The sequence below is a fragment of the Varroa destructor genome, unplaced genomic scaffold (genome assembly GCF_002443255.2).
Source record: "Varroa destructor unplaced genomic scaffold, Vdes_3.0 BEIS01000006.1, whole genome shotgun sequence".
NCBI lineage: Eukaryota > Metazoa > Arthropoda > Arachnida > Mesostigmata > Varroidae > Varroa > Varroa destructor.
The window spans coordinates 9,436,515-9,450,028 of NW_019211459.1; the positions used below are offsets into that span (position 1 = coordinate 9,436,515).

The 13,514-nt window shown below is 46.3% G+C and overlaps 1 long non-coding RNA gene across 1 annotated transcript; it reads right to left on the minus strand.

Annotated features, from left to right (window-relative positions):
* Positions 1-283: 283 nt before the first annotated feature.
* LOC147754832 (uncharacterized) lies at positions 284-11,539 on the minus strand. The gene is made up of 2 exons (XR_015330214.1): positions 9,293-11,539; positions 284-1,357 (listed from the first exon to the last, which is right to left on the minus strand). It is a non-coding gene; the product is annotated as an uncharacterized LOC147754832 (long non-coding RNA).
* Between the last annotated feature and the right edge of the window lie 1,975 nt (positions 11,540-13,514).

The window sequence follows — 13,514 nt, forward strand, 5'->3', positions numbered from 1 at the left end:
ATTGTCACTGCAAAATGCACTATTTACTCAGAAAAAGTAATACGACTAAACTATTAGACCTCGATTTAGCTAATTGTCCCCTTATTGTTAAGTTAAGCCTTCATATTGTATCTCAAAAGTATCACTCGTTCCCTTGAAACATTTATGCTGTTAGTAAGAATAAGAAGATTATCCTCACCATATTTAGCCAATTAGGACCATGGATAGTTAGCTTACTTAGTATAGCAATTACCATTCTTATAGCGTACGTATGGCTATGACGGAACTGTATAATAAACAAATATTTTACACAGAATATACTGACATAGCGTTCTTTATTGTTCGATCGATGATGTAGTTGAGGCTGTATCTAATATTTGCCTTAGCAAATTTCGATCATTTCTCCAGCCGCTCCCCAACGTCATATCGTGTACACTGACCGTTCAATAGCTCGATTTCAGGTTCACCCGCAATCACTGAAAAAATAACACTATAATATACGATATAATAATTGGCTAGATGCGATATTTCCGCGTTGTATTATATACACATTGTAATCTGTAGAAGCATCGTTTAAAACAGTGTTTAAGATTAGCTAGGCGGCGAAAAGATAAGCTTTTTCAATTATCTTCTTTCTTAGAAGTGTTTGATACCCGTTTCCAGCTGTCAAGCGTCAACGTGCCGACCGTAAATCCATGATCATCTTAACGTTTTCGTTGCTATTGTGTTCACGTATTGTGTTTCACCGTCGGTTAGTCTATGCCGTCGCCCTGTCAGGTGTCTCTCCCTCTGTCGTATTGTATCTACGACGAATCTCGATAGTTGGTCAGTTTTGCCATCAACAAGCGATGGTCAAAACGAATGTAGCTACGAATGGGCAGTTGGCTTTCTCCCGTTGCGTATTCCTCACCGTCTACCCTTACGTGGGTGGTCCACGCTTTGAACGTAGGCTTCTGGTATCGCGCAAACCGCTGGCCAGTGACAAGCCAGAATGCAACTCCGTTGTGAGGTCAACCGATGGTCATTAATTTTCGGGGTATCACGAACCGATATCAGGAAATCACGTCTACGAAAGCCGTCGCACCTACATTTTCTATCGAAGTAAACACTGTCTTAGCAGGATATGGTTGTGTCAATGAAACGCTAGACCGAGGGAGGGCTGTCTTTCGCAAGTCCGTTCTGCCCAGGAAGATTAGTGCGAGCTAAACCACCTGTCATAACATAATATAGATTATTGCCGTTATTCAATCCATGGCAGATCCAGAGTGCCCATCATTTATGGATGGTGGCATACTTACCTGACAAGCAAGTTGAAGACGTAGAAATCGACCTTTAATAACCACTTTACGGTACCCCTATTGTGCTGGCTGCATCCCTACTGTGGAAAAGGAAAACATTTATTTAGGCTCACTGTACGCTAATAACATTATACGATCTACTTTCGATCGTACAATGTTATTCGCGTGCCGATTAACAATTTTTGGGATAAAGCAAAGCCTCTTGATAGTTTGAAGACCTTCATTTTATATCTTATATATATATATACTGGTAGAAGTAGCAAGCGAGTGAAGTAAGAATTAAGAAGGAAGTAAAGACTCTCAAACTGTGAGGTGATTTTACAAATTGTAAACATACTTTTACTTCAGTCTATCTATACTTAGTCCTGATACTCATGACTCGATGTGTTGGTGCATTTAGATGCCTAAATTAAACAAAACTAGTACTAAGATACAATCTTATATGCAAAAAGCCTAAAGACACCTAAGCATTGTCTGTAAATGTTGGCATCTCAATTGCAACGAGATATGCATCTGTTGGCCGTGTCGTCCAACATATTATATAAAAGAAACGCTTAAGGGCCCTCGAGCACCCGATAGAAGGATTTTAGGTGCACAAGATTCTCTTGCACTCTCGGTCTGAAAATGACCACCTCATGGGGAAATGCACATCTTGGTTCTTGAAGGGTCAAAAGGCAAGATGTTCCCCGGAATTCAAGGGTCGTCACAGACACCGACTTGACCGCTATCACCCAAGGCAATTCGAACCCAACAGCGATTTGAACGGAATAGGCACAAGAAGAAGAACGGTTCGGCGGACAAGCGGTCGGTGCAAGCATTGGGAGTCATCAAGAAGGACATCCTCTTTCTCATCTGCGCCCTCGTCCCCTCTGTGTCCGACATGAAAGCCGTTCGTATGTCTCTGCGTGTGTCTGTTTGTGCGTAAGTCGTATGTAAACCCAATGGGTCGGGAGCGAGGAAGAGGATTGCCCTGGACTAAGTGTGACAAGGGCCATCGGGGTATGGCGTAACAATCCCCGCACTTGCTTAGCCCCGCTGCTTTCTTCACTTCGCTCCCAACACGTGAAGCAATACTTGCCCTGACTCTGGTAAAGAACAGCCTCGAATAGCCCTCGAAGAAGTGGGACAAGCTGACAGGCGCCCTTGCTGGGCAAGCACGCAGACACTGTGGCCACTAAGCAGCAGCAGAAGCAGCCATGGCCACCATTGCCCAACATTATTATAACGGAATAGTGTCTACAGCAGGGCAACGAAAGGAACGTCCAGCAACCGCTCGCAAACCAAACGCTTGCCTTTTTCGCCGGTGGATTCTGTCCCAGGAAACGGGACCGAGAGAAGCGTTCATAGTTGACGTAGTGCAAGGGGAGAAATCATGAGACCAGAGATGCAGCGTGTCGCTGGCATACCCACCCTCTTGCCGGTACCCCCAGTCTTCCATAGACACACGACCACTATCAAAACGAAGCATTGCAGACTTTGCCCATAGAAGCGGAGAGATACTGGGTGGCACACTGTTGGTTGATGCCCTGTACATTCGGCTTCCCCCCTTCATGCGGTTACGCCGCGCCTCGACACGAGAACAACACAACGGCGACGTCAGACCAAGACGGCAAGACTGCCGGAGCAATCCAAGTGCGCAGTGAATATTCCCTTAACGCGAAAACGTACTAACACTAGTTCTGGCTATCCCTGGTACTTCTCTAACGGTTACAACCGCTGGCACCAAAACTTCTTCTATGGCTGCTACCGGATTGGGCTTGGAATGTTCGCGCAAGGAATGGGAATTCGAAGCACAGAACTAGCTCGTCGAGCGATTCTGGGTGGGTTCGCGTCCCGGAAACCCAATGACGAAAACCACGCGCTATGTAAGTTATAACCATGTGGCTATTTTGGTTGAACGACGGGGTTCCGGAGGCATACTACCACTTGCCCTTAGTACCTGGAACTAGTAGCCGTATTACACTCAACGCGCGTTATGTATCCGGGACGTTTGTGCAAAGACGTCGAGGGGATAAAAACAGCACATCATATATCCCTAAAATTGGCCTAAACAAAGTTTTGTTCTTTGTACATAGGCTGGTGTTTGACCTTTTGATGCGCAGCCTTATACCCAACAGGTGTCGAATGCTTCCATTATATTTTTTACGATTACGCTTAGTGTGAAATAATTATAGTACACTTAATTACATACACGGAGTGTAAATGTTATTTAGGTTCAAAAGACATATTTCATAGCTATTTATCGTCAAATGCTAAGCTAAGGGCAACCAACCAACATTATCAAATACAGATTTGGCGTCTGGGTTTTCAACCCCATCATTGTAAATCTACAGTCGGAAATGGGATATCCCCCTTGTAGCTCGAAGGGTATCCGATGTCCCTTCTAGCTAATAATGGCTCTCGAATTGCAGTGTTTTTTCTTAATATCAGTAATAATTTTCCGTCGAGCCGATAACAAATGTTTAGCCTCTGATAACACGTATCGCGGTTAAGCTTTATGAACGGCACTCGATGGAAGCCCTGAACCATTGACAGCATCAAAAACCTATTAACGCCTGCATAAATTATTTTTTGCAGAAAATAAAAAATGTCTTCACGATGTCTTGTCAACTTCGCCCCTCTCTTCGGACGAACCTCAGATCACTCGAGGTTTTGTCTCTGCAGACCCACATATTATCCTTCCACTTCGGGTCGAATCGCCGCAGTCGCGCCACTTGTCGTCTTCACTGCCACAAAGGCAACTAGCTGAAGCGAAGAACAAGCGACGTATGATGCAAAATACGGAGTCGGCGGGAATAACAACAACAACAACAACAATAAACAACAAACAACAACAATGGAAGGCGACGCAAACGACTAAAGAAGAGGCAAGCGAAAAGAGGCTGTTTTCTTCAGACGACAATGCCCACAGACTCACTCACCTAAAACTGAATCGAATTGAATTGAAGAATGAACATGCCAATGGCAATAGCTGCTTCTGCTTGAACGGAACGTTGATGGCAATGGACGTCGACGACAATGGCAATGCTGTTGAATAAATGGATAATGTTGGCCACCGTTACCGCTGCTACTACTGCTGTTGTTGTTGTTACTCCCGCAGCAGTACATGAGGGCCGCGACGCACGCGAGGTTCGGGGTATGGCTGCCGCGCAGCCAGACCGAAGTAGGCTTGTCATCTAATCGCAGAGTGCTACAGCCACCATGAGATGGCGGTAATATCGCGTCTCTGCTAATAGCATGCCTTTCGCTGCGACAAAATAGGAAGTAGCTGGGGTTTAGTTTGGAGCCGCCGGCCTGGACTGGGTGCATACTGCGCTGATCCAAAACAATGGAAAAACATCCACTGCCCGCTACCGATTCTGCTTTTGCCTCTGCTGTTGTTAAACGAAGCTTCTGTAGGGGCCAAAAAGAATGACGGACGCTGTTGCTATGACGTCCGATTCTGGCCATCTGCAAGCGCGACCACATATCGGCCAGGATACAGGAGCAAGACAACGCGTCTTGTTGCGCGAATAGTGGAGAAATGCGTTCAGTTCTAGCTGTCGCTGTTTTTGCTTTTCCTCATCGCTTATTAGCCCTTACTATATAGAGTTTTTACATGTTCAATTTCTCACTGGTTGTCTTTAGCCGCGGCTCAGAAAGCGTCGTCCGTTGTCCGGACAGCTACACGGTGGCTATGTGGGGTTGGGTCGATGGTTATGCGTTGCGTGCAGCCGTGTCAAGACTGTGTGACTTCGACAGCGGTCCCTGATTCCTGTCGTCTTCCCCGTTACTGAAAAGGGAGAATAGAGATAAAATGATGAGCGAGGCTTTGAAAGGCCCTTAGCAGGCGCTGCTGTAGTAGGCGAATCGACGCTTCTCGAGCCACAGGCACATAGTGTGGCTAGGGCATTGACTACTGCCAGACACGAACAGACGGACATCTACTGCGGTCGTAATAATCGCAGACAGGACAATTGAACATCATCTCTAGATACATCTCTGGACCACCGCATCCATCGGCAGCGATTGCTGCTGTTTCTGCCGCAAAAGCTGCGTGAATGCAACGATGACAAGAAGCGCTGAAGGTTCTGTGCTGGGGCAGACGGATGGCATTCGGTCGTCATGATCGTAGCATAGCTACTTATGAGCCCTTACGGGTGGTGCACTCCGAGCGAGTGCAAAGCGTTTGTTACGAGCAGAACTGCAGCAAGCATTAAAACAACAACGGCCCCAGCTTTGCCTCTTCCTGAAGGCAAAATCAGCATGCCGACTTGCGCGATAGTAAACCTAGCCGAGGAACAAATGCGATCTTCGCGTTCAATAGCAGCATTTCTACTGGCAAGAGGCAAGAAAAATCAAACACGTAAGGACATATGTAGAGCGAGCGAAAAAAAAAAGGGGGCTGAGATTCGCTGGCGCAAGCATTTTTGTTTGGTCGACTACCTGTTAGTCTGTCTGACTGACCAGATCAAAAGAACAATAAATGATACCAGAACAAACAGCAGCGGAAAACGTGGTAGTAATACTATTTGCTATAGCCATTGCTGAAGTTAAGACGACAACGACGGCGACGAGGAAGTGATGACTATATAGCAGTTTCACGAGATACAAGCAAAGGATGGGAGTCAGTGCAAGAGACGAACGACGAGCAATGGATGCTTAATTTAGTTACCAGTTAGCCAGTCTGCCTACCAATTTCGTCCATTACGTTACCACGTTCTGCCGTTGTGTCTTGTCTGCTAATAATGCTTGCTTTCGGTTTGGTTCTTTTTCTTTTCTGTTCTATACATTCTCTATCTCTAAATTTCCATCAGTGGCTCTTCTTTGATGGCAGGACATCGTTCGTTTGCGTCACTCGTTCGTCCATTTAATTTGCACACCCTCTGTCTAATTCTGTCGAACAGATGATTTGTAGAAGAAGCAAAGGAAAAAAATTGGCTTTCCTCGAACAATAGTTGAATAGAATTTACGTACCCGTGTTATGGCGTTAGCTAGCAGCAGGGATATCTATAGCGACTGCAGGGCTTTTACGTCAGTTCTAAAGCTTTAGTGTGCGTGTCAGGGTGGCATAGAGAGATGCCATGCAATTGCCCATTCGACTAGTTCTATGCCAGATAAAAACGCGCGTCCAATTCTTTGTATCCTAGAACAAGATAAAGAATAAGAAATTCTCACAATTCTCCCCTTTGGATAGAGTGGGGAAAAGGTACGTATAAAAGTGAAGTCATGTGTGAAGTAATAGGGAGGAGCCAATAAATACATACTAGTCAATTTGACCGCCATACACTATTTGTGTGATCTAAACATTGGAGCATTTAATGAAATGTAGGAGAGATTTTCTGGGCCATATCATAAACACATTACTACATGTTGATCTGCAATTATTATAGTAACGTATGCTTGTGCTAACTTAGCTTCATATGTTCGTCTATGGACTTCACTTATTGTCCTTCAATATTTGAGTTACTCGCTACAAGAAAAGAAGTTGCTGCATAATAGCATACATACATTGAATGAGAGCTTTTTTTTAGCTGACCCGGTTGCGTCCCACTACCCGGCTGCATCGGTTCGAATTATGCGCGCATCGGCGATCAGTTTCTATGCTCATCTTTATTATAACAACTACTTCAATTTTCAGCTTTATCGCTGGCTGCCTCGTCTGGTCTAGTCATGACCGATCGCTCGCACAGGGCCGCAATGTATACTCGCCAACTAGTATAGTCAAATGGCTGGGAAAAATCTGTGACGGATCTTTGTAGCAGCGGCAAGCGGTGTCTCATTGCTGTTGTTGTCCAATCATTCCGGCACTCGGTCCAGCCTCTTCCCGCTTTCCACATCTTCACCACCGAAGACGCCACCGCCCTAGCCAGACCGGTTGTTGCCATTATTATCGGCCCGCCTGCCTGGTTCGTTTTCAAATTTTGTGTTTCACCTGTTCTTCGTGGCAGTCCAGGCCGGCGTTAGACAGAAGTCGGTAGTACAAAAAGGAGGTAGCAAATTGACCACCGATTCGTCATTTGCAATTGTTTCCCATCGCATAATCCAAGCCACAAAGGTGACGGCTCTTGCCAGTTCCCTCTTTGTTCACTCTCTCACTATATATTTTTCGTGTGCATCGTGGCTCCGTTGTTTATCGTTCTGTGTGTGTTTTTCACGGATGTAATGGCTGCTCGCACCTAGCGACAGACGGCCCGCCACGATCAGTCAAGCGCCAACGGTGTTGTTGCTGCGGGTTGGCGATATTTTTTCACGACGATGACAAGCATTCGGCCGCCTTGCAACTACGATGTGGTCGACTATTGGCTCGACTTAATTTGGTCAAACTTGGCTAGACTTGGGTCGGCTAGCCAAAATACAAAACCCAGAAATAGAGAGAGGGCACATTGCTCAAATATTATTATCCGATCACAGCTTCAGCAGTAGCCGCGGCCACAACGAGAGAACCGGCAGAGTTCCATGGAACCAACAGTGATGGCTGTGGGACGTTCGGCGACTACCAATGGCTGGTTGAGTTTTGTGGGGCGAGGGGTAGGGTTACAGCTGCTGATGTTCTCGGTGCCGTCGTCGATGTCCCTGGTGGTGCAGCTGCAGCGGTTGGAACCGTCATAGGTCGGCTCTCCTGTCGCCGTTTTCATCTCGTTGCTATTTTTTCTCAATGGTTCGCGATGCACCGAGGTAATTGTCCCATGCGCCCCAGCAGCGACTGCCCTTCAGCCTCTGGTGACTGAAGTTTCTTAGTGTGCACTCGCCCGAAACGTCCTTATCATCATCCTCACCAAAGGAAGCAGCATTGCTGCCGCTGTCGAGGCCAAGCGCAGCCGCAGAACGCCATGTGACGCTGCTAATTCGGTTGTTCACGCTGCTACAACGAAGTCCATAAGTGGTCGGTAGATTTGAACCTTCGTCTGACTAAGCCGTCCACCCATCTACATGCATGCTATCCGCCAAATTTCTGTCTAATCTCGTGAACGCCGCGAGCTAACAACCAATGCTACTACCCCCACGATAAAGTCCTGCGACTCAGCCAGCAACTGAGACTCCGTGAGACATCAGATCAGGCACGACCTGTGGGACTACGGTTCAGATTGTTGCGCCGCGCCGGGGAGCGTCATATCAAGCTAGACTAAATACATCTAAGCAAGCAAGCAAGCCTGTCCAGGCTGAGACGGATATGAAGTTAAGCTAAACATAGAAACGTCGATATGACGGGACTAAGTTAAGTCAATGGCTAGGTATTTATCGACTTTGTCTGTGTATCAACGATATAGGCTTTCGAGGTCGTCATTAGGATCTGTCATGATCATCACCCCGAAATAGGACCATGGTTGATCATGGGAGATTAGTTGGCTGAATAGCCAACGCATGCCGATGCTCTAAGCCATAGGTTTTTGATTTGCTATTTCCGACCAAGTAATTCTACGCCAAGAGATATTAAAAGCCAAAATATTGAAAGGCGTGTTCGCGTGTATGAGCCCACCTCGTGTGAGCGTCGAACTACCCTGAGCGACGGATGCACTGACTGGCTGGAGCAAGGAGGCTGGCTTAAGATCTGACATTGTATTTCCCATCCGGTTACGACATGTAGGCTTCTTGCCATTTTACCGTCATTTCGACGCGTCCATATTTCTGCTATCTATCTTATGTCACGGGATTTCTATTTGATACTTGGTTTTATGACTTGATTTTGTTGGACTTAGACGCACTTGTAGCTACGACTATAATATGGCAAAAGCAAGACCGTCATGTTTTTTTCAGATAAGACCGAAATCTGGGGATGGCCCGTCAAGAAACTGGTCAGTCAGTATACGAAAGAAATGAATCTGCAGCAAATACAAGCCAAAGACTGAATGCATGAACGCATGTACACACACAGACACACACACACACACACACACACACACACACACACACACACACACACACACACACACACAAGACTTAGGGGAACAGAAGTAGCAGGTTTATAGTATCAAGCACGCAGCTTAGGTACCTTGTAAGTTATAGAAAATGGGTAGTGAAATGTCGGTACTTACTTCATAGTTTTCGTCCTCTCTAGCTTCCGCATATACAGATTGGCAATATTGCTGTTGAATCCGTAGGTTTTGATGGTGAACCACAGACGTCGCCGATGAAGGTGAAGGCGACGGCCAGCGACGTCAAAATGTCGGGGCGCTATCGAATTTGGCGAAGCATGGCTGCCCGCCTCGCTTACATATATTCAGTGAGAGGAGTCTCGTATGAAGAGCTCTCTCGCGGACTCGCCCGGCGAGCTAATCGCGAAGTAATGCCCACTGCACCAAGGGGACAAAATCATAGGACGGATGCTGGTAACTTCCTTCGATTTTAGCTATGATAATGATAACAGCAACAACGGCGCCACTTCATATAGCCAATAGTCGACCACTGACGCGATCAAGTCACGGCTGGATAATGCAGCCATGGCTTGCGTACGTTTTATTCACTGCCACATGCCTAGTACATGCGTGCACGCCAGGTTAAACATACACACGACCGGCCTATCTACCCCGTGCATGTACGTACGGGCATAGACAGGTGTATGTTATAGCGAATTCTTGGTGGTCATCGATAGTACAGAACAACTACAACTAAAGTAAAACCTCAAGAAAAACAAGTCCTAGGTTTACCGATTAATATATCTACAGGATAACGAACCGAAAGGACTCAAAACATCTCAGTATCGCCCAAGTGCGCCGTCTATTGCACTCCCTAGGTAAGCGAGCCAGAATGGATAAATCGAATGAGGCAAAGGCGCCCCGACAAGCAATCCTCACAACTCAGCCGACCCCCGAGTGGTATGGGCGGCTTGCTCGTGCATCAATTGCAGTCACTGGTTCTTTCACACAAACCGCTTTCATAATCACAGCCAAAATTATGCCGGTAAAGCTGGTCGCTGATACAGCTGGCCTGCCGTGTCGTCAACAGCACACTATTGGTCCTCCTTTTTTCGCTTTTCGAATGTGGCCAGGTACGGCAAATGTAATAAATACGCAGTGAACATTATTGAGGACCAGCGGACTTCAAGGCAGATGATTTAATGGAACGACCCATCTTGCTGGACGCAATGCAGGACAAAACTACCGAAGAGTGGGACAATAGCGCGAAAAGGAGCAAGCATATTTTCAACGAACACGACATGAAACGTAACAGGATTCAAACGCCCCATATTTCCGATGCGTTGACAGGCTAAACAATAGAATGCTTTGGCATGATTCTTCTCGTTATTGGTCTTATGCACTTACCTGTGGCTCGATGACATCAGCAACAGCGGCACGAGGCAGCTAATTTGATATTCCTCGTTAGCGCAAGCGCCGCTATGGCTAGGTCTACCAAACAACGCTCCAGCGACGCCACATGAGGAAAGCTTTCGGTTGGGCGATCGGCCGCAAATTTTTGATGGAGTTGGGTCGAATGATATCCGTCGAAATGAAAAAGCGTCGCATAGAATGCGTGAGTACATACAGGGGTCGTACGAACTTTGACAGAAGACGCTTTGAGGCGGTGGAGGACGTACATAATTAGCGATGGTTATGGTCGGCCTGTGTGTACCTAGTCATTATTTTTAGTAGTCGTTACATTTTCTTGCCAACGTTGGCAATAATCATAAGTGATGCGTAACTGATTTGCTGTTGCAGCCAGGTATCAATTGAATGAAGCAGCGGCGAATTCAGAGCTACCTCAGTGGAATATGTTATCGTGGGCAGTATGTTTCATCTATCACTCTATTGTGTGCTCAATATAGCAATTACTAATACGATACGAATATAATTCTAACTAAACGTATTTTGTGATAATTGAGATTCTTCTGTTCAAGATAAGATAAGATCTCTATAAGCCAACTTAATTTTTCACATATGGCCTATAGAAGCTTGGTGCACGCTTCTTCTCGACATGTCCAGTGAAGATCTGATCCATCCACATAACCAGAAACGGTCGGCCTCAAGTACCATTCACGGCCTAATGATTTTCTAAACCTTCGTTAGCTATAATAAGATTCTGTACATCGTTAGCAGTAACAAATTCCTGCAATTACCTTTCTGCCCTTTGTTTTTCATGCGATCAACGTCTTTCTGAAGACGACGTCGATAAACGTATTCGGCAGCGGCACCCGGAGCTTCTGTCTGACTTGTGGCCCCCGCCGTCGACTCTAGGGTGGCGAACCGCCCCACTTCACACTACACTCAGAAGTCGTGGTCAGATATTAGCTCCGCATGATATTGCGCTTAAGACGCGCCACCGTTCAATTCGGCCGGGCCAACGTAATTCGGTTGTTTCTACCACTACTGCCCCCTGCATTGCTTCTTACCCGTCTGTTGAATGTGCGCCTCCAGCGAAGCGCCTCCTTCAACAACGTTGAACGTCGAAACGGGCGCTGTCTAAACTAGCCAATGGGAGCCGGGCGTCGTTATCGCCTTGTGGACACGGCTACGGCGCTGCTGGTTCGCCGTTTCAGTTGTCGGCGACGCTAGCCAATGGGAACGCGTCGGACCATCGACGCGGTCACGGTAAATGGTGAATGGACGTGGCCCAGCAACCAGCAGAAACAAACAGAACAGACAAACAGAAGATCAAGGCAGAAGCAGTTCCTCCGGCGCAACGTTGTACGGGCTCGCGGAGCGGCCGCTTTTGACTCTTCGGCTCTATTCTGCGCTGTATTACTTGCCGTTACAGTGACCGCTACCGATCAAGTTGGTGCTGCCATTGGTTCGTGGTTCTATGATCAACGCAGCGTCACTTGTTTTCGTCGCTTTCAAACACCCCTCCTGCCTGCCAATCTTCAGTAGCGGCAGAAGCAGCATTTAGTTGTCATGGGGCAATACCACTGGCATTATATGGAATTATATTGCCTATCACCCCACGGTTGCTTCATCTTATTTTTCTCTTTACACACACACATATATATATTTTTGATAATTACCTTCCGCCAATCTTTCGCTAATGCGCGCTGGTTGAAAAAGAAACTAGATAGATTCGTCCTGTTCCGCCTTCCACGGCTTTCCTTCTTCAATCATTTGGCTATTATGGGCTACAACAAAACGCAGTGATAAGGATCCTGGTAACGGTGGTCAAGCCAAGAAATGCTCGGGGCTCACGGTTCACTGCTACGGCGATAATAACGAACGATGCTCCCTTCTGGAGTGATGCAGCGGTGTATTCCAGTGGTAACAACAGAAAAAACGTCGCGAAGCTCCTACAGGAATAGACATTAACGTTGCGCACGGATATTAACTGTTGACGCTGGCTATAGGTGCAAGTACGACTGGCTGTGGCGTTGTCAGCCACCATCGGTTCTATTGGCGTCGGGAACCTGTTGGGCTGACGTTTCATTAGAGAAATTGTCAGTTCATGAATAGAAAATATGAATGTGGTTTTTAACATTGCCACAAACGGAGCTGATTTGGTTGCTAGTTATAATAGAACAATACTCTGACTTTGGCTTCTAAACCTTATTCGTTATTTTTGCTTAGCAATAAAAAAATCCGTTATATTCCAAGAAAAAATCAATGGATAATAACAACAACTTTGACAAAGCGGGAGGTTTCCTGACAAAAGAAATAACAATAACATTAACAATGGCCACCATATATATCGTAAACTTTTTGCATGTTTTACGTTCAGTACTTAAAACGATAGGGGTTTGCTTCGAACAGCAAGCTTCTACCAGCATGAAACGAAGTGTGTTTAGGGGCGGTTTCGAACCTAGACGTTACGATCGACCGTCCCGTGTATCTAAGTTTGGCAGACCGACAAGTTACCCACTACGCTATGTCGGACAGACCTGGGCTATCTGGACTATCCGAACGCGTAACTTAATTTGCAACATAGAAGGGAGTAAGTTGGTTTACACTGATCTTTTTGCGTTCGCCGGCGGTAGCCTCTATGTTCAGTAACCCATAGCGGTTTGGCCGATTCAACCTGGCAATTGCCGTCCATGGCGGCCGCAGCTATACAATTGAAATAGGCAAAATAACTTTGCCATTGCCACTACAGGTAACTTTAGCAATTGTTCTGACCCCCGCCTTTTCAACCCATGGAAATCATTATGTGGAATATCATTTCTTTATTTCGACAACTTACAATTTCGCTGGAAACAATTAATGTCTTTTGCTACAGCACTCAGATTAGATATATAAATTTATATGTCTGCGTGCTCTCTGCAGGCTTGAATAAGGTGGCCGTGGATGTAGGAATCCTTGTTCATAGGTAGTGTATATTTGCCTATACGCATCAGGAAAT